The 25,106-nt window shown below is 50.8% G+C and overlaps 1 long non-coding RNA gene across 1 annotated transcript; it reads right to left on the reverse strand.

The window, feature by feature from the left end:
- Positions 1-443: 443 nt before the first annotated feature.
- LOC139081379 (uncharacterized) lies at positions 444-12,210 on the reverse strand. The gene is made up of 3 exons (XR_011536453.1): positions 11,301-12,210; positions 5,395-8,121; positions 444-4,595 (listed from the first exon to the last, which is right to left on the reverse strand). It is a non-coding gene; the product is annotated as an uncharacterized lncRNA (long non-coding RNA).
- Positions 12,211-25,106: the final 12,896 nt, after the last annotated feature.

Genomic DNA, 25,106 nt, shown 5'->3' on the forward strand with positions numbered 1-25,106 from the left:
GGGTGTCTTATCCCCAGGGCTATCTGCATTCTCAGCGGGCAGTTAAACATCTTTACTTTTTCGCGCCCTTTAGGGGCTGGAAGCATTCCTTTGTCTTTTAGATTGTAGAGCTAACGGTCCCTTAAGTACACTGCCGGAGAAAGTATCACATTGTTAGTAAAGTAAAGGGCTGAAAAGCTAAACTAAACTATATATCTTCAAGAATAAAAAAGAGAAATAAGTATACACATAACCTTGATAGAAAGCATGCATATAATTCAGAAAATATCGGGGGTGTTGGCCGGCCATCCTTCACCGAGGGGCATTCTTGCACCCCTCGGCCCTTCTACTCACCAATTATTTATTATTTATTGCTTTTAGGAGAAAACCTCTATAACATTTTAACAGAAAGCAGAAGGTCAAGAAGAATATATAGATACTTCTTGATCAACCAATTAACCAACAAACTTAGAAGGACGATGCATATGTATATTTAGACAAAGAACTGGAGGGAGAAGGAAACATTAACCAGACGGAGGCCATAAACCTAATTCGACATCTTATCTGGGCAGGATTCCTTTCTGATTGTCTCACATGGGACTGTGTGCTCCTCCATTAATTAACTGAAAAATATCTTGAAAGTTACCTGCAGGTGGTCACATTCTCTTACTATATCTAATTTTCCCAGGAGGTAGTGCCTCCCAAGCAGCCACCCAAAGGAGTGAAAACTGGAGGTTAAGATAGGAAGAGGAATGAAGGGCAATTAGAAGCAGCACAGGTTTCAGAACTATGTGAGGGGCTGGCCGGTTATTCTTCACCAAGGGGCGGCCCTGCACCCCTCGGCGTTAATCGGCTGGACCCTGTCAAACAGCCGATCAAATGATGTAGCCACGGCTCCCAGCATCTCCCCCTTTTTTACTTTTTAAAGCCAACAGATGTAATTCTGCTGAAACCCGACTTATAGAGTTGAATATTAACTTGAGAAAGACTGGAAAAAGGCAAAGACAAATCATTAGAGCACCAATGGTGACAGCAATATTCACAATAAAGGAGCTCCAATTTTTCTCCCCTACAAAAGAGGTCAGAGAGGTGAAAAAGTTGGTGGCCACTTCAGAAGCAGAAAAGGATTCTTCAGCCTGATTAATATTATTAATTTGTCTATGTAAGTCACAAATGTCTAGACTAAAGTCTGAATGGTTCCATATTCCCTGGATAGGATTTTTAATTTTTTCCCAAGAGTGTAGAGATTGATTTACCTTAAGAGGAGTCCCACAGATCCATCTATAGGACACATAACATCGCAAGGCCAGTTTAACCTTCAAATTTGTAAGTTCTTGTCCTATCTGTAATATTGCCTCTTCCAGAGCGTTTACCTTTGCCTCCAGTTTTTCGTCTATTATTTCTTGGGTAGTTAGGGCAAGAGTGGTATTCTTAGAAAGATCGTCTACATAAGAGGCAGTATGTATTTGTTTGGTCAGCGCTACAGCAGATACAGTGAGAGAGGTTGCTAATGCAATCAAGGCTGAGATACCCCATATTAAAGCAGAGATAAACCGGCGGGGGCGCTGTAAAAGATCAGTAGCCTGTTTCAAAGTAAGCAATCCAACATCATCATACCAGGGTTCAGACAAATGAACGGGTAGCATAAGATAGGAGGGTTGTTGTAATATGATTACAGCTCGTACCTCTATATCAGGGCTCAAACAATTAGTTAAAAATACAATCTGGACAGGAGATATCATAACGAGAATTATTAAAAGAGATAGACATAGCAAAACTGTGTACAGGAAAGGCCAAGAAAACATAAGGGGCCAGGACACAGGCCTTAACCTTATACAACTGTGATCCTGTTGGTCTAATCAAGACAACATTCTGTAAAGCGGCTATGGCCTGGCACAAGTGTGGTTGAATTTTGCCAGAGTCAGTAGAAAGAATAGGAGGGCGGAGGCGAGTGCGGACAGGGAGCCAGACGTTTAGAAGGTTTCTCGCGGAGTGAAAGTCGTCTCATCTGGGCTACTGGGGGAGATTCATCAGCTATCTTGACTCGGAAGCTGGGGCTCGTCTGCCTTGGTGGAGGTGGGGGCAGAGGCTGCTTGCGGTACATGTCGAATCAGACGATCAGGAATCCACAAGGAGATGAAGCGTCCTGTGGAAATATGCAAGCATATCCTCGACCGATAGTTAAGAGAATATCAGGACCTTTCCACTGTCCTGTAAGCAGGTCCTTCCATTTGACCTGTAGTAAAATATTTTGTTTATTATCATTCCAATGTCTCATCATAGGTGACTCACCATGAAAATCTAAATTGAGAAAATTTATCACAAACAGAGCATGACTTAGTAAAAGACGGGGAGAGCTATATTTGAGCTCTCCTCCTTGTAATTGTTCCAATTGTTGTTTTGGGGGGCTCAGATAGCGAGGAAAAGACAAATGTTTCAATTTTGTTTATAAATTGCTGTAAGTCATAGTTCTTTAAGAGAATAGAGAAAAAGATTTTCTTAACTCTGGAAAAAAGCAAAATATTAAAAATCAGTAATATATCAATTAAAAAGTCATAAAAATTATAATCATCCCTATCAGTTTATTCTGTCCTGTGTAATTGGTTCTTGATCTTAATCTTCTGTCAGCAGTTTGTGAGGTCATCAGCTTCTCTGTCGGAGTTCTGTAATTTTTACCCAGTTTAGTTTTACAATCTGAGCGTTGATTAGAAACCTGTATTCTAGAGTGTTAGAGTCCTTTCCATGAATTTTCCTGAAGATGAGACATATTTGCAAAAGCAAAAAATAGAGTAAAACAATAACTGACTGTAAACAATAAAAGACTTAAAAATGATGATTGACAGAGAAACTTGGTTATCTCTGTGATATACAACACCTTAAACGAATAATTAGAATTATGGCTGATAGGATAGTTCAGAATTTAGGCATGTATATAATTTCTAAAACACTTATATCAGTAACATTTACCCACATACTACCAACCAAGAAAGATTATTATCACTTTATCTGACAATGTTTCCCATGTAACTTTAGACCAAATAAGCCTGATTAGTTTAGAATTAACAAAACAGATTTGTCTTTTAGGTAGAGTTAGAAACCATTTGTTCCCAATAATGATGTTTAGATTACCCACAAGAACTTTCAGACATTAGACAAACAGCTATCATTTAAAGTTATTATGCCGACAAATTTCTAACAGACAATATGAACTTATTTGACTAGGAAACCCAGGCTGCATATTTGCATATGCAGTGCTAACTCTGAGGACATATCCAAACATTTCAATCAAACCAACAAACTTAAGTTTTCATTAACCAAAGATTAATCCATATCATCTTAAAAGACAGTGGGTTAATTTCTATTGTATTTAGAATGTATGTGAGCGCTTAATTTAAGCCAATTAAACAGAACTCTTAGTATTGGCCATATCACCCGGAGGTAAAAATATCACACACATATAGACACACAGACACAGAGCCTTCACACCTATTGTTTTAAAAATCACTGCCATCAATCAGGTAATGAGTCAATCTCCAAGAGAGGGCACCCCACTTGGTTGCCAGGGTGATCAAGCCCGGAAACCAGAGGGGGGGGCGCTCCCAGAGGTGGAGACTATGATATTTTAAAGATTTCTTTGTTTCTCAATTGCAAAGCTCAAAAGGAGCCAAAATGGTCACTGTAACTTTAAGAGAGAGGAAAGAAAAGGGTCCATTATCTTGCAAGTCTCCTGAGCCTAGGGCAGCGTCCTACTTGTTCTGCCTGTGAGATTCCTATAGCAAGGGGTGATGGGGGCGTCCCCCAGCATGTATCTCTTGTATACCTTCCCTATTATGCCTGGCAGTCATAAGTGCCTGGTGAATGGTTCCCAGGATAAAGGGATAGAGAAAAACAGTGAGGAACTTTCCGCCAGTCTGGGGGACATTCTACCCAATTGCAGCCTGGAGCCATTCTCCCAAGAAGGGGTTCCCATACTCAACCAAAGGTTAGAGTTTGGTACTTTCCTTGAACTGGAGTCCCGATTGGGACTTTTCCCGCAGTTCAGAGTATGGTCAGGTGCCAGAGGGAGGGGTCCCATTCCAGCCTTAGGAAAAGAAACCTTCCACGGGAGTCTTGGAGATTGGCGGCCGTCCTAATGACTTAAGTGGCCGACCCGTGCCCATGTAAAATTTGTCTATTAGAGATAGAGTCAGGAAGGAATGGATTAATTCATTTTCCATCACCCTCAGGCTTAAGGTACTGATTCTCTTCAGGCTGAATGCCACAATTTGCCCCATAGAGTAGCCATGGGCAGCAAACGTGGATTCATACAGCTGTCCGAGAAGGTTCCCGATGGAGCAGTGAATTTAGACCCATCCTTGAAAAAGAGAAAGTCACAAGGAAAAAATAGGGCACTTACCAGAACTTGAGCTCACAAGCCGATGAAGCAAGTCCACCAGAAATGATGCAGGGTTGGTGAGCCGAGGAGTCGAGAGAAAGATTTCCTGGGCTCTCAAGATTTGGTGGCAGTGCTCTTTTATTTAGAGAATAGCGTGGAATAGCATGGGGACAGGACCCATGGGCAGGCAGAGCTGCTGCGTGGTGACAGGACCCACGGCCAGAACTTAACAGGTCTTGCTCTTATAATGTTGCACAAGGAAGTATTCCCAGTTAGACATTTTAAAACCTACTTAGGCAAAGTTGATATAACCTCTTTATAAAGAAAATCAGCTTCTAAGTTGTGTTCCCACTATCATCCAGGTTTCCAAATTAACAGTTTCCTCTTCGGGGAACCAGGGACATTGTTCTTGTAAAAATGTAGGAATGTAGAAATCTGTCCCAAAGAGGCTTTTATGTCTCTTTTTTGCAAGCATACATGTTATTATTTCTATACAGAGCCTTCTTTCTTTAGACTCAGTATGGCCCAAAACTTCTCAAAAGTTCTTAATCCTTCTTATTCTTCCTAACCTAATTTCACTCTCCCTTTCCGGAGAGGGACTAAAACTTCTCTATTATTATTATTATTATTTTTTTTATTTCACTCTCCCTTTCTAGAGAGGGGCAAAAACTTCTCAATTATTATTATTATTATTATTATTATTTTTATTTATCTCACTCTCCCTTTCTAGAGAGGGGCAAAAAACTTCTCAATTATTATTATTATTATTATTATTATTATTATTTATTTATTTTTTATTTCACTCTCCCTTTCTAGAGAGGGGCAAAAACTTCTCAATTATTATTATTATTATTATTATTATTTTTATTTTTATTTCACTCTCCCTTTCTAGAGAGGGGCCAAAACTTCTCAAAGTTCTTAACACCTACTACCCTTCTGTCCTTTCCTCACTCTCCCTTTGGCAGAGAGGGGCTAAAGGGGGCTCTTCTTTCCAGCCCTGGGTAGGATCCTATCCGTCCCGAGAAGTGGGGGGAACTTACCCTTCAGGTCCCTGTTCGGGCGCCACTTGCCGGGGTCCCGCCCCGGCGGAGTCCAGGTTCCTGAGGGATGGACGGCGTCGGCGCGATGAGGGAGGGGGAAAATAAAGGGGACGTGAGACTTGGGTTGGTGTTAGCAAGTCCGACTTTACTGTGCACAAGTGTCGTTTATATATTTTTCAGGATTAGTACAGAAATAGTATTACAAATATTCTCAGAGAGATAAGGAAGTAAGAAACGAACACAAGAATATTTATTAGCATTCCATTCTATAGAGCATAAGGTTAATGATCGTCTTCTCCGCAATTAGCTAGTGTTTGTTGTCTCTAAGCTAAAGGAGATAGGTACCTAGGCGTCTGTTGTAATTCATGGTAAAGTTAAATCAAAGAGAGAAGGTCCAGGCCTCCGGACAGGACAGCAGCCCGTCTGGTTACATCCTGGTGGAGCCATCCCTGCCTCCCTCAATCATTTACGCCATTAGTGTAGATGGTTAATGGGAACAAAAGGCGACTCCAGGGTGTCTTATCCCCAGGGCTATCTGCATTCTCAGCGGGCAGTTAAACATCTTTACTTTTTCGCGCCCTTTAGGGGCTGGAAGCATTCCTTTGTCTTTTAGATTGTAGAGCTAACGGTCCCTTAAGTACACTGCCGGAGAAAGTATCACATTGTTAGTAAAGTAAAGGGCTGAAAAGCTAAACTAAACTATATATCTTCAAGAATAAAAAAGAGAAATAAGTATACACATAACCTTGATAGAAAGCATGCATATAATTCAGAAAATATCGGGGGTGTTGGCCGGCCATCCTTCACCGAGGGGCATTCTTGCACCCCTCGGCCCTTCTACTCACCAATTATTTATTATTTATTGCTTTTAGGAGAAAACCTCTATAACATTTTAACAGAAAGCAGAAGGTCAAGAAGAATATATAGATACTTCTTGATCAACCAATTAACCAACAAACTTAGAAGGACGATGCATATGTATATTTAGACAAAGAACTGGAGGGAGAAGGAAACATTAACCAGACGGAGGCCATAAACCTAATTCGACATCTTATCTGGGCAGGATTCCTTTCTGATTGTCTCACATGGGACTGTGTGCTCCTCCATTAATTAACTGAAAAATATCTTGAAAGTTACCTGCAGGTGGTCACATTCTCTTACTATATCTAATTTTCCCAGGAGGTAGTGCCTCCCAAGCAGCCACCCAAAGGAGTGAAAACTGGAGGTTAAGATAGGAAGAGGAATGAAGGGCAATTAGAAGCAGCACAGGTTTCAGAACTATGTGAGGGGCTGGCCGGTTATTCTTCACCAAGGGGCGGCCCTGCACCCCTCGGCGTTAATCGGCTGGACCCTGTCAAACAGCCGATCAAATGATGTAGCCACGGCTCCCAGCATCTCCCCCTTTTTTACTTTTTAAAGCCAACAGATGTAATTCTGCTGAAACCCGACTTATAGAGTTGAATATTAACTTGAGAAAGACTGGAAAAAGGCAAAGACAAATCATTAGAGCACCAATGGTGACAGCAATATTCACAATAAAGGAGCTCCAATTTTTCTCCCCTACAAAAGAGGTCAGAGAGGTGAAAAAGTTGGTGGCCACTTCAGAAGCAGAAAAGGATTCTTCAGCCTGATTAATATTATTAATTTGTCTATGTAAGTCACAAATGTCTAGACTAAAGTCTGAATGGTTCCATATTCCCTGGATAGGATTTTTAATTTTTTCCCAAGAGTGTAGAGATTGATTTACCTTAAGAGGAGTCCCACAGATCCATCTATAGGACACATAACATCGCAAGGCCAGTTTAACCTTCAAATTTGTAAGTTCTTGTCCTATCTGTAATATTGCCTCTTCCAGAGCGTTTACCTTTGCCTCCAGTTTTTCGTCTATTATTTCTTGGGTAGTTAGGGCAAGAGTGGTATTCTTAGAAAGATCGTCTACATAAGAGGCAGTATGTATTTGTTTGGTCAGCGCTACAGCAGATACAGTGAGAGAGGTTGCTAATGCAATCAAGGCTGAGATACCCCATATTAAAGCAGAGATAAACCGGCGGGGGCGCTGTAAAAGATCAGTAGCCTGTTTCAAAGTAAGCAATCCAACATCATCATACCAGGGTTCAGACAAATGAACGGGTAGCATAAGATAGGAGGGTTGTTGTAATATGATTACAGCTCGTACCTCTATATCAGGGCTCAAACAATTAGTTAAAAATACAATCTGGACAGGAGATATCATAACGAGAATTATTAAAAGAGATAGACATAGCAAAACTGTGTACAGGAAAGGCCAAGAAAACATAAGGGGCCAGGACACAGGCCTTAACCTTATACAACTGTGATCCTGTTGGTCTAATCAAGACAACATTCTGTAAAGCGGCTATGGCCTGGCACAAGTGTGGTTGAATTTTGCCAGAGTCAGTAGAAAGAATAGGAGGGCGGAGGCGAGTGCGGACAGGGAGCCAGACGTTTAGAAGGTTTCTCGCGGAGTGAAAGTCGTCTCATCTGGGCTACTGGGGGAGATTCATCAGCTATCTTGACTCGGAAGCTGGGGCTCGTCTGCCTTGGTGGAGGTGGGGGCAGAGGCTGCTTGCGGTACATGTCGAATCAGACGATCAGGAATCCACAAGGAGATGAAGCGTCCTGTGGAAATATGCAAGCATATCCTCGACCGATAGTTAAGAGAATATCAGGACCTTTCCACTGTCCTGTAAGCAGGTCCTTCCATTTGACCTGTAGTAAAATATTTTGTTTATTATCATTCCAATGTCTCATCATAGGTGACTCACCATGAAAATCTAAATTGAGAAAATTTATCACAAACAGAGCATGACTTAGTAAAAGACGGGGAGAGCTATATTTGAGCTCTCCTCCTTGTAATTGTTCCAATTGTTGTTTTGGGGGGCTCAGATAGCGAGGAAAAGACAAATGTTTCAATTTTGTTTATAAATTGCTGTAAGTCATAGTTCTTTAAGAGAATAGAGAAAAAGATTTTCTTAACTCTGGAAAAAAGCAAAATATTAAAAATCAGTAATATATCAATTAAAAAGTCATAAAAATTATAATCATCCCTATCAGTTTATTCTGTCCTGTGTAATTGGTTCTTGATCTTAATCTTCTGTCAGCAGTTTGTGAGGTCATCAGCTTCTCTGTCGGAGTTCTGTAATTTTTACCCAGTTTAGTTTTACAATCTGAGCGTTGATTAGAAACCTGTATTCTAGAGTGTTAGAGTCCTTTCCATGAATTTTCCTGAAGATGAGACATATTTGCAAAAGCAAAAAATAGAGTAAAACAATAACTGACTGTAAACAATAAAAGACTTAAAAATGATGATTGACAGAGAAACTTGGTTATCTCTGTGATATACAACACCTTAAACGAATAATTAGAATTATGGCTGATAGGATAGTTCAGAATTTAGGCATGTATATAATTTCTAAAACACTTATATCAGTAACATTTACCCACATACTACCAACCAAGAAAGATTATTATCACTTTATCTGACAATGTTTCCCATGTAACTTTAGACCAAATAAGCCTGATTAGTTTAGAATTAACAAAACAGATTTGTCTTTTAGGTAGAGTTAGAAACCATTTGTTCCCAATAATGATGTTTAGATTACCCACAAGAACTTTCAGACATTAGACAAACAGCTATCATTTAAAGTTATTATGCCGACAAATTTCTAACAGACAATATGAACTTATTTGACTAGGAAACCCAGGCTGCATATTTGCATATGCAGTGCTAACTCTGAGGACATATCCAAACATTTCAATCAAACCAACAAACTTAAGTTTTCATTAACCAAAGATTAATCCATATCATCTTAAAAGACAGTGGGTTAATTTCTATTGTATTTAGAATGTATGTGAGCGCTTAATTTAAGCCAATTAAACAGAACTCTTAGTATTGGCCATATCACCCGGAGGTAAAAATATCACACACATATAGACACACAGACACAGAGCCTTCACACCTATTGTTTTAAAAATCACTGCCATCAATCAGGTAATGAGTCAATCTCCAAGAGAGGGCACCCCACTTGGTTGCCAGGGTGATCAAGCCCGGAAACCAGAGGGGGGGGCGCTCCCAGAGGTGGAGACTATGATATTTTAAAGATTTCTTTGTTTCTCAATTGCAAAGCTCAAAAGGAGCCAAAATGGTCACTGTAACTTTAAGAGAGAGGAAAGAAAAGGGTCCATTATCTTGCAAGTCTCCTGAGCCTAGGGCAGCGTCCTACTTGTTCTGCCTGTGAGATTCCTATAGCAAGGGGTGATGGGGGCGTCCCCCAGCATGTATCTCTTGTATACCTTCCCTATTATGCCTGGCAGTCATAAGTGCCTGGTGAATGGTTCCCAGGATAAAGGGATAGAGAAAAACAGTGAGGAACTTTCCGCCAGTCTGGGGGACATTCTACCCAATTGCAGCCTGGAGCCATTCTCCCAAGAAGGGGTTCCCATACTCAACCAAAGGTTAGAGTTTGGTACTTTCCTTGAACTGGAGTCCCGATTGGGACTTTTCCCGCAGTTCAGAGTATGGTCAGGTGCCAGAGGGAGGGGTCCCATTCCAGCCTTAGGAAAAGAAACCTTCCACGGGAGTCTTGGAGATTGGCGGCCGTCCTAATGACTTAAGTGGCCGACCCGTGCCCATGTAAAATTTGTCTATTAGAGATAGAGTCAGGAAGGAATGGATTAATTCATTTTCCATCACCCTCAGGCTTAAGGTACTGATTCTCTTCAGGCTGAATGCCACAATTTGCCCCATAGAGTAGCCATGGGCAGCAAACGTGGATTCATACAGCTGTCCGAGAAGGTTCCCGATGGAGCAGTGAATTTAGACCCATCCTTGAAAAAGAGAAAGTCACAAGGAAAAAATAGGGCACTTACCAGAACTTGAGCTCACAAGCCGATGAAGCAAGTCCACCAGAAATGATGCAGGGTTGGTGAGCCGAGGAGTCGAGAGAAAGATTTCCTGGGCTCTCAAGATTTGGTGGCAGTGCTCTTTTATTTAGAGAATAGCGTGGAATAGCATGGGGACAGGACCCATGGGCAGGCAGAGCTGCTGCGTGGTGACAGGACCCACGGCCAGAACTTAACAGGTCTTGCTCTTATAATGTTGCACAAGGAAGTATTCCCAGTTAGACATTTTAAAACCTACTTAGGCAAAGTTGATATAACCTCTTTATAAAGAAAATCAGCTTCTAAGTTGTGTTCCCACTATCATCCAGGTTTCCAAATTAACAGTTTCCTCTTCGGGGAACCAGGGACATTGTTCTTGTAAAAATGTAGGAATGTAGAAATCTGTCCCAAAGAGGCTTTTATGTCTCTTTTTTGCAAGCATACATGTTATTATTTCTATACAGAGCCTTCTTTCTTTAGACTCAGTATGGCCCAAAACTTCTCAAAAGTTCTTAATCCTTCTTATTCTTCCTAACCTAATTTCACTCTCCCTTTCCGGAGAGGGACTAAAACTTCTCTATTATTATTATTATTTTTTTTTTATTTCACTCTCCCTTTCTAGAGAGGGGCAAAAACTTCTCAATTATTATTATTATTATTATTATTATTTTTATTTATCTCACTCTCCCTTTCTAGAGAGGGGCAAAAAACTTCTCAATTATTATTATTATTATTATTATTATTATTTATTTATTTATTTTTTATTTCACTCTCCCTTTCTAGAGAGGGGCAAAAACTTCTCAATTATTATTATTATTATTATTATTATTTTTATTTTTATTTCACTCTCCCTTTCTAGAGAGGGGCCAAAACTTCTCAAAGTTCTTAACACCTACTACCCTTCTGTCCTTTCCTCACTCTCCCTTTGGCAGAGAGGGGCTAAAGGGGGCTCTTCTTTCCAGCCCTGGGTAGGATCCTATCCGTCCCGAGAAGTGGGGGGAACTTACCCTTCAGGTCCCTGTTCGGGCGCCACTTGCCGGGGTCCCGCCCCGGCGGAGTCCAGGTTCCTGAGGGATGGACGGCGTCGGCGCGATGAGGGAGGGGGAAAATAAAGGGGACGTGAGACTTGGGTTGGTGTTAGCAAGTCCGACTTTACTGTGCACAAGTGTCGTTTATATATTTTTCAGGATTAGTACAGAAATAGTATTACAAATATTCTCAGAGAGATAAGGAAGTAAGAAACGAACACAAGAATATTTATTAGCATTCCATTCTATAGAGCATAAGGTTAATGATCGTCTTCTCCGCAATTAGCTAGTGTTTGTTGTCTCTAAGCTAAAGGAGATAGGTACCTAGGCGTCTGTTGTAATTCATGGTAAAGTTAAATCAAAGAGAGAAGGTCCAGGCCTCCGGACAGGACAGCAGCCCGTCTGGTTACATCCTGGTGGAGCCATCCCTGCCTCCCTCAATCATTTACGCCATTAGTGTAGATGGTTAATGGGAACAAAAGGCGACTCCAGGGTGTCTTATCCCCAGGGCTATCTGCATTCTCAGCGGGCAGTTAAACATCTTTACTTTTTCGCGCCCTTTAGGGGCTGGAAGCATTCCTTTGTCTTTTAGATTGTAGAGCTAACGGTCCCTTAAGTACACTGCCGGAGAAAGTATCACATTGTTAGTAAAGTAAAGGGCTGAAAAGCTAAACTAAACTATATATCTTCAAGAATAAAAAAGAGAAATAAGTATACACATAACCTTGATAGAAAGCATGCATATAATTCAGAAAATATCGGGGGTGTTGGCCGGCCATCCTTCACCGAGGGGCATTCTTGCACCCCTCGGCCCTTCTACTCACCAATTATTTATTATTTATTGCTTTTAGGAGAAAACCTCTATAACATTTTAACAGAAAGCAGAAGGTCAAGAAGAATATATAGATACTTCTTGATCAACCAATTAACCAACAAACTTAGAAGGACGATGCATATGTATATTTAGACAAAGAACTGGAGGGAGAAGGAAACATTAACCAGATGGCGTAGCCGGCAGGTTATTTTGCATGTCCGGCAATGTTTCCGGGGATTCGAGCCGGTGGTTCCGGCATGTCCGGGAGGTGGTTCCGGCATGCCCGACAGGTGATTCCGGAGTGTCCGGCATGTGGTTCTGGCACCTCTGAGAGGTGGTTCCGGCATGCCCGGCAGGTGATACCGGAGTCTCCGGCATTTGGTTCTGGCACCTCTGAGAGGTGATTCCGGAATGCCTGCCATGTGATTCCGGAGTGTCAGCCGAGTGGTTCTTGCATAGCCGGCAGGTGATTTTGGCGTGTCCAGCAGGTGGTTACGGCGAGCTCGGCAGGTGGTACCAGCGTGTCCGGAACATGGTTCTGGCATGTCTGAGAGATGGTTCCGGCATGCCCGGCAGGTGATTCCGGAGTGTCCGGCATGTGGTTCTGGCACCTCTGATAGGTGGTCCCGGCATGCCCGGCAGGTGGTTCCGGAATGTCTGCCGAGTGGTTCTGGCGTAGTCGGCAGGTGATTCTGGCGTGTCCAGCAGGTGGTTGTGGGGAGTGGATCATGTGGTTCCGGCACACTCGGCAGGTGGTACCGGCGTGTCCGGAAACTGGTTCTGGCAAGTCTGAGAGGCGGTTCCGGCATGCCCGACAGGTGATTCCGGAGTGTTCGCCAAGTGGTTCTGGCGTAGCCGGCAGGTCATTTTGCATGTCCGGCGGTGGTTCCGGCGAGTCGAGCCGCTGGTTCCGGCGTGTCTGGCAGGTGGTTCTGGCGTGACCGGCACGAGGTTCTGGCACGTCTGAGAGTTGGTTCCGGCATGCCCGACAGGTGATTCCGGAGTGTCCGCCACGTGGTTCTGGCGTACCCGGCAGGTGATTTTGGCGTGTCTGGCAGGTGTTTCTTGCAAGTCGAGCATTTGGCTCAGGCATGCTCAGCAGGTGCTTCCGGCGTGTCTGGCACGTGGTTCTGGTGTGTCTGAGAGCTGGTTCTGGCATGTCCGGCAGATGATTCCGGAGTGTCCACCAAGTGGTTGTGGCATACCCGGCAGGTGATTTTAGCGTGTCAGGTAGGTGGTTCCAGCGAGTCGAGTAGGTGGTTCAGGCGTGCTCGGCAGGTGGTTCAGGCGGGTCTGGCAGGTGGTTTCGGTCTGTTCGGGGTGTGGTTCCGGCATCTCAGGCACGTGGTCCTGGCACGTCTGATAGGTGGTTCCGGCCGGCCCGACATGTGTTTCCATGGTGTCCGCCAAGTGGTTCTGGCATAGCTGGCAGGTGATTTTGGCGTGACAGGCAGGTGGTTCCAGCCAGCCTGGCAGGTGATTCCGAAGAGTTCACTAAATGGTTGTGGCGTAGCCGGCAGGTGATTCTGGTGTGTCCTGCAGGTGGTTCTGGGGAGTGGATCAGGTGGTTCCGGCATACTCGGCAGGTGGTACGGGCGTGTCCTGAACATGGTTCTGGCAAGTCTGAGAAGTGCTTCCGGCATGCACGACAGGTGATTCCGGACTGTTCGCCATGTGGTTCTGGCGTAGTCGTCAGGTTATTTTGCATGTCCGGCGGTGGTTCCGGCGAGTCGAGCCGGTGGTTCCGGCGTGTCCAGCAGGTGTTTCCGGTCTGTCCGGCAGGTGGTTCTGGCGTGACCGGCACGAGGTTCTGGCACGTCTGAGAGTTGGTTCCGGCATGCCCGACAGGTGATTCCGGAGTGTCTGCCACGTGGTTCTGGCGTACCCGGCAGGTGATTTTGGCGTGTCTGGCAGGTGTTTCTTGCAAGTCGAGCATTTGGCTCAGGCATGCTCAGCAGGTGCTTCCGGCGTGTCTGGCACGTGGTTCTGGTGAGTCTGAGAGCTGGTTCTGGCATGTCCGGCAGATGATTCCGGAGTGTCCACCAAGTGGTTGTGGCATACCCGGCAGGTGATTTTAGCGTGTCAGGTAGGTGGTTCCGGCGAGTCGAGTAGGCGGTTCCGGCGTGCTCGGCAGGTGGTTCAGGCGGGTCTGGCAGGTGGTTTTGGTCTGTTCGGGGTGTGGTTCCGGCATCTCAGGCACATGGTTCTGGCACGTCTGATAGGTGGTTCCGGCCGGCCCGACAGGTGTTTCCATGGTGTCCGCCAAGTTGTTCTGGCATAGCTGGCAGGTGATGTTGGCGTGACCGGCAGCTGGTTCCAGCCAGCCCGGCAGGTGATTCCGAAGCGTTCACCAAATGGTTGTGGCGTAGCCGGCAGGTGATTTTGGCGTGTCCAGCAGGTGGTTTTGGCGAGTCGAGCAGGTGGTTCTGGCGTGCTCGGCAGGTGCTTCCGGTGTCATTGGCATGTGGTTCCGGCATGTCTTAGAGGTGGTTCCGCCATGCCCGGCAGGTGATTCCGGAGTGTTCGCCAAGTGGTTCTGGCGTAGCCAGCAGGTGATTTTGCATGTCCGGCAAGGGTTCCGGCGAGTCGAGCCGGTGGTTCCGGCATGTCCGGCAGGTGGTTCCGGCATGCCAGGCAGGTGATTCCGGAGTGTCCGGCATGGGGTTCTGGCACCTATGAGAGGTGGTTCCGGCATGCCCGGCAGGTGATACCGGAGTGTTCGCCAAGTGGTTCTGGCGCAGCCGGCAGGTGATTTTGCATGTCCGGCAATGGTTCCGGCGAGTCGAGCCGGTGGTTCCGGAATATCCGGCAGGTGGTTCCGGCATGTCCGGGAGGTGGTTCCGGCATGTCCGGCACGTGGTTCCAGCATGCCCTGAAGGTGATTCCGGAGTGTCCGGCATGTGGTTCTGGCACCTTTGAGAGGTGGTTCCGGCATGCCCGGCAGGTGATACCGGAGTCTCCGGCATTTGGTTCTGGCACCTCTGAGAGGTGGTTCCGGAATGCCTGGCCTGTGATTCCGGAGTGTCTGCCGAGTGATTCTGGCGTAGCCGGCAGTTGATTTTAGGGTGTCCACTAGGTGGTTTTGGGGAGTGGATCAGCTGGTTCCAGCATACTTGGCAGGTTGTACCGGCGTGTCCAGAACATGGTTCTGGCAAGTCTGAGAGGTGGTTCCGGCACGCCCGACAGGTGATTCCGGAGCGTCCGCCAAGTGTTTCTGGCGTACCCGGCAGGTGATTTTGGCATGTCCGACAGGTGTTTCTTGCATGTCGACCAGGTGGCTCAGGCATGCTCATCTGGTGCTTCCGGCGTCTCTGACATGTGGTTGTGGTGTGTCTGAGAGCTGGTTCTGGCATGTCCGGCAGATGATTCCAGAGTGTCCACCAAGTGGTTCTGGTATACCTGGCAGGCGATTTTGGCGTGTCAGGAAGGTGGTTCCGGCTAGTTGAGCAGGTGGATCAGGCGTGCTCGCCAGGGGGTTCAGGCGGGTTTGGCACGTGGTTTCGGTCTGTTCGGGGAGTGGTTCCGGCATCTCAGGCACATGGTTCTGGCACGTCTGAGAGGTGGTTGTGGCCGGCCCGACAGGTGATTCCGGAGTTTCCGCCAAGTGGTTCTGGCGTAGCTGAAAGGTGATGTTGGCGTGACCGGCAGGTGGTTCCAGCCAGCCCTGCAGGTGATTCCGGAGTGTCTGCCGAGTGGTTCTGGCGTAGCCGGCACGTGATTTTGGCGTGTCCAGCAGGTGGTTCCGGCGAGCTCGGCAGGTGGTACCGGCGTGCCCAGAACATGGTTCTGGCACATCTGAGAGATGGTTCCGGCATGCCCGGCAGGTGATTCCGGAGTGTCCGGCATGTGGTTCTGGCACCTCTGAGAGGTGGTTCCGGCATGCCCGGCAGGTGGTTCCGGAGTGTCTGCCCAGTGGTTCTGCCGTAGCCGGCAGTTGATTTTGGCGTGTCCACTAGGTGGTTGTGGGGAGTGGATCAGCTGGTTCCGGCATACTCGGCAGGTTGTACCGGCGTCTCCAGAACATGGTTCTGGCAAGTCTGAGAGGTGGTTCCGTCACGCCCGACAGGTGATTCCGGAGCGTCCGCCAAGTGTTTCTGGCATACCCCGCAGGCGATTTTGGCATGTCTGACAGGTGTTTCTTGCGAGTCGAGCAGGTGGCTCAGGCATGCTCAGCTGTTGCTTCCGGCGTCTCTGGCACGTGGTTCTGGTGCGTCTGAGAGCTGGTTCTGGCATGTCCGGCAGATGATTCCGGAGTGTCTGCCGAGTGGTTCTGGCGTAGCCGGCACGTGATTTTGGCGTGTCCAGCAGGTGGTTCCGGTGAGCTCGGCAGGTGGTACCGGCGTGTCCGGAACATGGTTCAGGCACATCTGAGAGATGGTTCCGGCATGCCCGGCAGGTGATTCCGGAGTGTCCGGCATGTGGTTCTGGCTCCTCTGAGAGGTGGTTCCGGCATGCCCGGCAGGTGGTTCCGGAGTGTCTGCCGAGTGGTTCTGGCGTAGCCGGCAGGTGATTTTGGCGTGTCCAGCAGGTGGTTCCGGCGAGCTCGGCAGGTGGTTCCGGCATGTCCGGGACATGGTTCTGGCAAGTCTGAGAGATGGTTCCGGCATGCCCGGCAGGTGATTCCGGAGTGTCCGTCATGTGGTTCTGGCACCTCTGAGAGGTGGTTTCGACATGCCCGGCAGTTGGTTATGGAGTGTCTGCCGAGTGGTTCTGGCGTAGCCGGCAGGTGATTCTGGCGTATCCAGCAGGTGGTTTTGGGGAGTGGATCAGGTGGTTCCGGCATACTCGGCAGGTGGTACCGGCGTGTCCGGAACTTGGTTCTGGCAAGTCTGAGAGGTGGTTCCGGCAGGCCCGACAGGTGATTCCGGAGTGTCCGGCATTTGGTTCTGGCACCTCTGAGAGGTGGTTCCGGAATGCCTGGCATGTGATTCCGGAGTGTTCGCCAAGTGGTTCTGGCGTAGCCGGCAGGTCATTTTGCATGTCCGGCGGTGGTTCCGGCGAGTCGAGCCGGTGTTCAGGCGTGTCCAGCAGGTGTTTCCGGTCTGTCCGGCAGGTGGTTCTGGCGTGACCGGCAGGTGCTTCCGGTGTCATTGGCATGTGGTTCCGGCATGTCTGATAGGTGGTTCCGGCATGCCCGGCAGGTGGTTCCGGAGTGTCTGCCGAGTGGTTCTGGAGCCAGCCCGGCAGGTGATTCCGAAGAGTTCACCAAATGGTTGTGGCGTAGCCGGCTGGTGATTTTGGCGTGTCAGGAAGGTGGTTCCGGCTAGTTGAGCAGGTGGATCAGGCGTGCTCGCCAGGGGGTTCAGGTGGGTCTGGCAGGTGGTTTCGGTCTGTTCGGGGAGTGGTTCCGGCATCTCAGGCACATGGTTCTGGCACGTCTGAGAGGTGGTTCCGGCCGGCCGGAGAGGTGTTTCAGGAGTGTCCGCCAAGTGGTTCTGGCGTAGCTGAAAGGTGATGTTGGCGTGACCGTCAGGTGGTTCCAGCCAGCCCGGCAGGTGATTCCGGAGTGTCTGCCATGTGGTTCTGGCGTAGCTGGCAGGTCATTTTGGCGTGTCCAGCAGGTGGTTCCGGCGAGCTCGGCAGGTGGTACCAGCGTGTCTGGAACATGGTTCTGGCACCTCTGAGAGATGGTTCCTGCATGCCAGGCAGGTGATTCTGGAGTGTCCGGCATGTGGTTCTGGCACCTCTGAGATGTGGGTCCGGCATGCCCGGCAGGTGGTTCCGGAGTGTCTGCTGAGTGGTTCTGGCGTAGTTGGCAGGTGATTCTGGCGTGTCCAGCAGGTGGTTCTGGGGAGAGGATCAGGTGGTTCCAGCATACTCGGCAGGTGGTTCTGGCGTGACCGGCGCGAGGTTCTGGCGCGTCTGAGAGTTGGTTCTGGCATGCCCGAAAGGTGATTCCGGAATGTCCGCCACGTGGTTCTGGCGTACCCGGCAGGTGATTTTGGCGTGTCTGGCAGGTGATTCTGGCAAGTCGAGCATTTGGCTAAGGCATGATCAGCAGGTGCTTCCGGCGTGTCTGGCACGTGGTTCTGGTGTGTCTGAGAGCTGGTTCTGGCATGTCCGGCAGATGATTCCGGAGTGTCCACCAAGTGGTTGTGGCATACCCGGCAGGTGATTTTAGCGTGTCAGGTAGGTGGTTCCGGCGAGTCGAGTAGGCGGTTCCGGCGTGCTCGGCAGGTGGTTCAGGCGGGTCTGGCAGGTGGTTTCGGGCTGTTCGGGGTGTGGTTCCGGCATCTCAGGCACATGGTTCTGGCAAGTCTGAGAGGCGGTTCCGGCAGGCCCGACAGGTGATTCCGGAGTGTTCGCCAATTGGTTCTGGCGTACCCGGCAGGTCATTTTGCATGTCCGGCGGTGGTTCCGGCGAGTCGAGCCGGTGGTTCCGGCGTGTCCGGCAGGTGGTTCTGGCGTGACCGGCACGAGGTTCTGGCACATCTGAGAGTTGGTTCCGGCATGCCCGACAGGTGATTCCGGAGTGTCTGCCACATGGTTCTGGCGTACCCGGCAGGTGATTTTGGCGTGTCTGACAGGTGTTCTTGCAAGGCGAGCATTTGGCTCAGGCATGCTCAGCAGGTGCTTCCGGCGTGTCTGGCACGTGGTTCTGGTGTGTCTGAGAGCTGGTTCTGGCATGTCCGGCTGATGATTCCGGAGTGTACACCAAGTGGTTGTGGCATACCCGGCAGGTGATTTTAACGTGTCAGGTAGGTGGTTCCAGCGAGTCGAGTAGGTGATTCTGGCGTGCTAGGCAGGTGGTTCAGGCGGGTCTGGCAGGTGGTTTCGGTCTGTTCGGAGTGTGGTTCCGGCATCTCAGGCACATGGTTCTGGCACGTCTGATAGGTGGTTCCGGCCGGCCCGACAGGTGTTTCCATGGTTTCCGCCAAGTGGTTCTGGCACAGCTGGCAGGTGATGTTGGCGTGACCGGCAGGTGGTTACAGCAAGCCCGGCAGGTGATTCCGAAGCGATCACCAAATTGTTGTGGCGTAGCCGGCAGGTGATTTTGGCGTGTCCAGCAGGTGGTTTTGGCGAGTCGAGCAGGTGGTTCTGGCGTGCTCGGCAGGTGCTTCCGGTGTCATTGGTATGTGGTTCCGGCATGTCTGTGAGGTGGTTCCGGCATGCACGGCAGGTGGTTCCGGAGTGTCTGCCGAGTGGTTCTGGAGCCAGCCCGGCAGGTGATTCCGAAGAGTTCACCAAATGGTTGTGGCGTAGCCGGCAGGTGATTTTGGCGTGTCCAGCAGGTGGTTCCGGCGAGCTCGGCAGGTGGTACCAGCGTGTCCGGAACATGGTTCTGGCACGTCTGAGAGATGGTTCTGTCATGCCAGGCAGGTGATTCCGGAGTGTCCGGCATGTGGTTCTGGCACCTCTGAGATGTGGTTCCTGCATGCCCGGCAGGTGATTCCGGAGTGTCCGGCATGTGGTTCTGGCACCTCTGAGAGGTGGTTCCAGCATGCCCGGCAGGTGGTTCCGGAGTGTCTGCCGAGTGATTCTGGCGTAGTCGGCAGTTGATTCTGGCGTGTCCATCTGGTGGTTGTGGCGAGTGGATCAGGTGTTTCCGGCATACTCGGCAGGTGGTACCGGCGTGTCCAGAACATAGTTCTGGCAAGTCTGAGAGGCGGTTCCGTCATGCCCGACAGGTGATTCCGGAGTGTTCGCCAAGTGGTTCTGGCGTAGCCGGCAGGTCATTTTGCATTTCCAGCGGTGGTTCCGGCGAGTCGAGCTGCTGGTTCCGGCGTGTCCGGCAGGTGGTTCTGGCGTGACCGGCACGAAGTTCTGGCACGTCTGAGAGTTGGTTCCGGCATGCCAGACAGGTGATTCCGGAGTGTCCGCCACGTGGTTCTGGCGTACCCGGCAGGTGATTTTGGCGTGTCTGGCAGGTGCTTCTTGCAAGTCGAGCATTTGGCTCAGGCATGCTCAGCAGGTGCTTCCGGCGTGTCTGTCACGTGGTTCTGGTGTGTCTGAGAGCTGGTTCTGGCATGTCCGGCAGATGATTCCAGAGTGTCCACCAAGTGGTTGTGGCATACCCGGCAGGTGATTTTAGCGTGTCAGGTAGGTGGTTCCAGCGAGTCGAGTAGGTGGTTCCGGCGTGCTCGGCAGGTGGTTCAGGCGAGTCTGGCAGGTGGTTTCGGACTTTTCGGGGTTTGGTTCCGGCATCTCAGGCACATGGTTCTGGCACGTCTGATAGGTGGTTCCGGCCGGCCCGACAGGTGTTTCCATGGTGTCCGCCAAGTGGTTCTGTCATAGCTGGCAGGTGATGTTGGCATGACCGCCAGGTGGTTCCAGCCAGCCCGGCAGGTGATTCCGGAGTGTCTGCCGTGTGGTTCTGGCATAGCTGGCAGGTGGTTTTGGCGAGTCGAGCAGGTGGTTCTGGCGTGCTCGGCAGGTGCTTCCGGTGTCATTGGCATGTGGTTCCGGCATGTCTGAGAGGTGGTTCCGCCATGCCCGGCAGGTGATTCCGGAGTGTTCGCCAAGTGGTTCTGGCATAGCCGGCAGGTGATTTTGCATGTCCGGCAATGGTTCCGGCGAGTCGAGCCGGTGGTTCCGGCATGTCCGGCAGGTGGTTCCGGCATGCCCGGCAGGTGATTCCGGAGTGTCCGGCATGTGGTTCTGGCACCTCTGAGAGGTGGTTCCGGCATGCCCGACAGGTGACACCGGAGTGTTCGCCAAGTGGTTCTGGCGTAGCCGGCAGGTGATTTTGCATGTCCGGCAATGGTTCCGGCGAGTCGAGCCAGTGGTTCCAGAATATCCGGCAGGTTGTTCCGGCATTTCCGGCAGGTGGTTCCGGCATGTCCAGCACGTGGTTCCAGCATTCCCGGCAGGTGATTCCGGAGTTTCCGGCATGTGGTTCTGGCACCTCTGAGAGGTGGTTCCGGAATGCCTGGCCTGTGATTCCGGAGTGTCTGCCGAGTGGTTCTGGCGTAGCCGGCAGGTGATTTTGGCGTGTCCACTAGGTGGTTCTGGGGAGTGGATCAGCTGGTTCCGGCATACTCGGCAGGTTGTACCGGCGTGTCCAGAACATGGTTCTGGCAAGTCTGAGAGGTGGTTCCGGCACGCCCGACAGGTGATTCCGGAGCGTCCGCCAAGTGTTTCTGGCTTACCCGGCAGGTGATTATCGCCTGTCCGAAAGGTGTATCTTGCGAGTCGAGCAGGTGGCTCAGGCATGCTCAGCTGGTGCTTCCGGCGTCTCTGGCACGTGGTTCTGGTGTGTCTGAGAGCTGGTTCTGGCATGTCCGGCAGATGATTCCGGAGTGTCCACCAAGTGGTTCTTGTATACCTGGCAGATGATTTTGGCGTGTCAGGAAGTTGGTTACGGCTAGTTGATCAGGTGGATCAGGCGTACTCGCCAGGGGGTTCACGCGGGTCTGGCAGGTGGTTTCGGTCTGTTCGGGGAGTGGTTCCAGCATCTCAGGCTCAGGGTTCTGGCACGTCTGAGAGGTGGTTCCGGCCGGCCCGACAGGTGTTTCCATGGTGTCCGCCAAGTGGTTCTGGCATAGCTGGCAGGTGATGTTTGCGTGACCGGCAGGTGGGTCAGCCATCCCGGCAGGTGATTCCGAAGAGTTCACCAAATGGTTGTGGCGTAGCCGGCAGGTGATTTTGGCGTGTCCAGCAGGTGGTTTTCGCGAGTCGAGCAGGTGGTTCTGGCGTGCTCGGCAGGTGCTTCCGGTGTCATTGGCATGTGTTTCCGGCATGTCTGAGAGGTGGTTCCGGCATGCCCGGCAGGTGGTTCCGGAGTGTCTGCCGAGTGGTTCTGGAGCCAGCCCGGCAGGTGATTCCGAAGAGTTCACCAAATGGTTGTGGCGTAGCCGGCAGGTTATTTTGGCGTGTCAGGAAGTTGGTTCCGGCTAGTTGAGCAGTTGGATCAGGCGTGCTCGCCAGGGGGTTCAGGAGGGTCTGGCAGTTGGTTTCGGTCTGTTCGGGGAGTGGTTCCGGCATCTCAGGCACATGGTTCTGGCACGTCTGAGACGTGGTTCTGGCCGGCCGCAGAGGTTTTTCCGGAGTGTCCGCCAAGTGGTTCTGGCGTTGCTGAAAGGTGATGTTGGCGTGACCGGCAGGTGGTTCCAGCCAGCCCTGCAGGTGATTCCGGAGTGTCTGCCGAGTGGTTCTGGCGTAGCCAGCACATGATTTTGGCGTGTCCAGCAGGTGGTTCCGGCGCGCTCGGCAGGTGGTACCGGCGTGTCCGGAACATGGTTCTGGCACATCTGAGACATGGTTCCGGCATGCCCGGCGGGTGATTCCGGAGTGTCCGGCATGCGGTTCTGGCACCTCTGAGAGGTGGTTCCGGCATGCTCGGCAGGTGGTTCCGGAGTGCCTGCCGAGTGGTTCTGGCGTAGCCGGCAGGTGATTCTGGCGTGTCCAGCAGGTGGTTCTGGGGAGAGGATCAGGTGGTTCCAGCATACTCGGCAGGTGGTTCTGGCGTGACCGACACGAGGTTCTGGCACGTCTGAGAGTTGGTTCCGGCATGCCCGACAGGTGATTCCGGAGTGTCCGCCACGTGGTTCTACGTACCCGGCAGGTGATTTTGGCGTGTCTGGCAGTGCTTCTTGCAAGTCGAGCATTTGGCTCAGGCATGCTCAGCAGGTGCTTCCGGCGTGTCTGGCACGTGGTTGTGGTGTGTCTGAGAGCTGGTTCTGGCATGTCCGGCAGATGATTCCGGAGTGTCCACCAAGTGGTTGTGGCATACCCGGCAGGTGATTTTATCGTGTCAGGTAGGTTGTTCCAGCGAGTCGAGTAGGTGGTTCCGGCGTGCTCGGCATGTGGTTCAGGCGGGTCTGGCAGGTAGTTTCGGTCTGTTCGGGGTGTGGTTCCGGCATCTCAGGCACATGGTTCTGGCACGTCTGATAGGTGGTTCCGGCCGGCCCGACAGGTGTTTCCATGGTATCCGCCAAGTGGTTCTGGCATAGCTGGCAGGTGATGTTGGCGTGACCGGCAGGTCGTTCCTGCCAGCCCGGCAGGTGATTCCGAAGTGTTCACCAAATGGTTGTGGCGTAGCCGGAAGGTGATTTTGGCGTGTCCAGCAGGTGGTTTGGCGAGTCGAGCAGATGGTTCTTACGTGCTCGGCAGGTGCTTCCGGTGTCATTGGCATGTGGTTCCGGCATGTCTGAGAGGTGGTTCCGCCATGCCCGGCAGGTGATTCCGGAGTGTTCGCCAAGTGGTTCTGGCATAGCCGGCAGGTGATTTTGCATGTCCGGCAATGGTTCCGGCGAGTCGAGCCGGTGGTTCCGGCATGTCCGGCAGGTGGTTCTGGCATGCCCGGCAGGTGATTCCGGAGTGTCCGGCATGTGGTTCTGGCACCTCTGAGAGGTGGTTCCGGCATGCCCGACAGGTGACACCGGAGTGTTCGCCAAGTGGTTCTGGCGTAGCCGGCAGGTGATTTTCCATGTCCGGCAATGGTTCCGGCGAGTCGAGCCGGTGGTTCCGGAATGTCCGGCAGGTGGTTCCGGCATGTCCGGCACGTGGTTCCGGCATGTCCAGCATGTGGTTCCAGCATGCCCTGCAGGTGATTCCGGAGTGTCCGGCATGTGGTTCTGGCACCTCTGAGAGGTGGTTCCGGCATGCCCGGCAGGTGATACCGGAGTCTCCGGCATTTGGCTCTGGCACCTCTGAGAGGTGGTTCCGGAATGCCTGGCCTGTGATTCTGGAGTGTCTGCCGAGTGGTTCTGGCGTAGCCGGCAGTTGATTTTGGCGTGTCCACTAGGTGGTTCTGGGGAGTGGATCAGCTGGTTCCGGCATACTCGGCAGGTGGTACCGGCGTGTCCAGAACATGGTTCTGGCAAGTCTGAGAGGTGGTTCCGGAATGCCCGACAGGTGATTCCGGAGCGTCCGCCCAGTGTTTCTGGCGTACCCGGCAGGTGATTTTGGCATGTCCGACAGGTGTATCTTGCGAGTCGAGCAGGTGGCTCAGGCATGCTCAGCTGGTGCTTCCGGCGTCTCTGGCACGTGGTTCTGGTGTGTCTGAGAGCTGGTTCTGGCATGTCCGGCAGATGATTCCGGAGTGTCCACCAAGTGGTTCTTGTATACCTGGCAGGTGATTTTGGCGTGTCAGGAAGTTGGTTCCAGCTAGTTGAGCAGGTGGATCAGGCGTTCTCGCCAGGGGGTACAGGCGGGTCTGGCAGGTGGTTTCGGTCTCTTCGGGGAGTGGTTCTGGCATCTCAGGCTCATGGTTCTGGCACGTCTGAGAGGTGGTTCCGGCCGGCCCGACAGGTGTTTTCATGGTGTCCGCCAAGTGGTTCTGGCATAGCTGGCAGGTGATGTTGGCGTGACCGGCAGCTGGTTCCAGCAAGCCCGGCAGGTGATTCCGAAGAGTTCACCAAATGGTTGTGGCGTAGCCGGCAGGTGATTTTGGCGTGTCCAGCAGGTGGTTTTGGCGAGTCGAGCAGGTGGTTCTGGCGTGCTCGGCAGGTGCTTCCGGTGTCATTGGCATGTGTTTCCGGCATGTCTGAGAGGTGGTCCCGGCATGCCCGGCACGTGGTTCCGGAGTGTCTGCCGAGTGGTTCTGGAGCCAGCCCAGCAGGTGATTCCGAAGAGTTCACCAAATGGTTGTGGCGTAGCCGGCAGGTGATTTTGGAATGTCAGGAAGTTGGTTCCGGCTAGTTGAGCAGGTGTATCATGCGTGCTCGCCAGGGGGTTCAGGCGGGTCTGGCAGGTGGTTTCGGTCTGTTCGGGGAGTGGTTCCGGCATCTCAGGCACATGGTTCTGGCACGTCTGAGAGGTGGTTCCGGCCGGCCGGAGAGGTGTTTCCGGAGTGTCCGCCAAGTGGTCCTGGCGTAGCTGAAAGGTGATGTTGGCGTGACTGGCAGGTGGTTCCAGCCAGCCCGGCAGGTGATTCCGGAGTGTCTGCCGTGTGGTTCTGGCGAGCTGGCAGGTGATTTTGGCGTGTCCACTAGGTGGTTGTGGGGAGTGGATCAGCTGGTTCCGGCATACTCGGCAGGTGGTACCGGCGTGTCCGGAACATGGTTCTGGCAAGTCTGAGAGGAGGTTCC

This window comes from Equus przewalskii, unplaced genomic scaffold (genome assembly GCF_037783145.1).
Source record: "Equus przewalskii isolate Varuska unplaced genomic scaffold, EquPr2 contig_R1861, whole genome shotgun sequence".
NCBI lineage: Eukaryota > Metazoa > Chordata > Mammalia > Perissodactyla > Equidae > Equus > Equus przewalskii.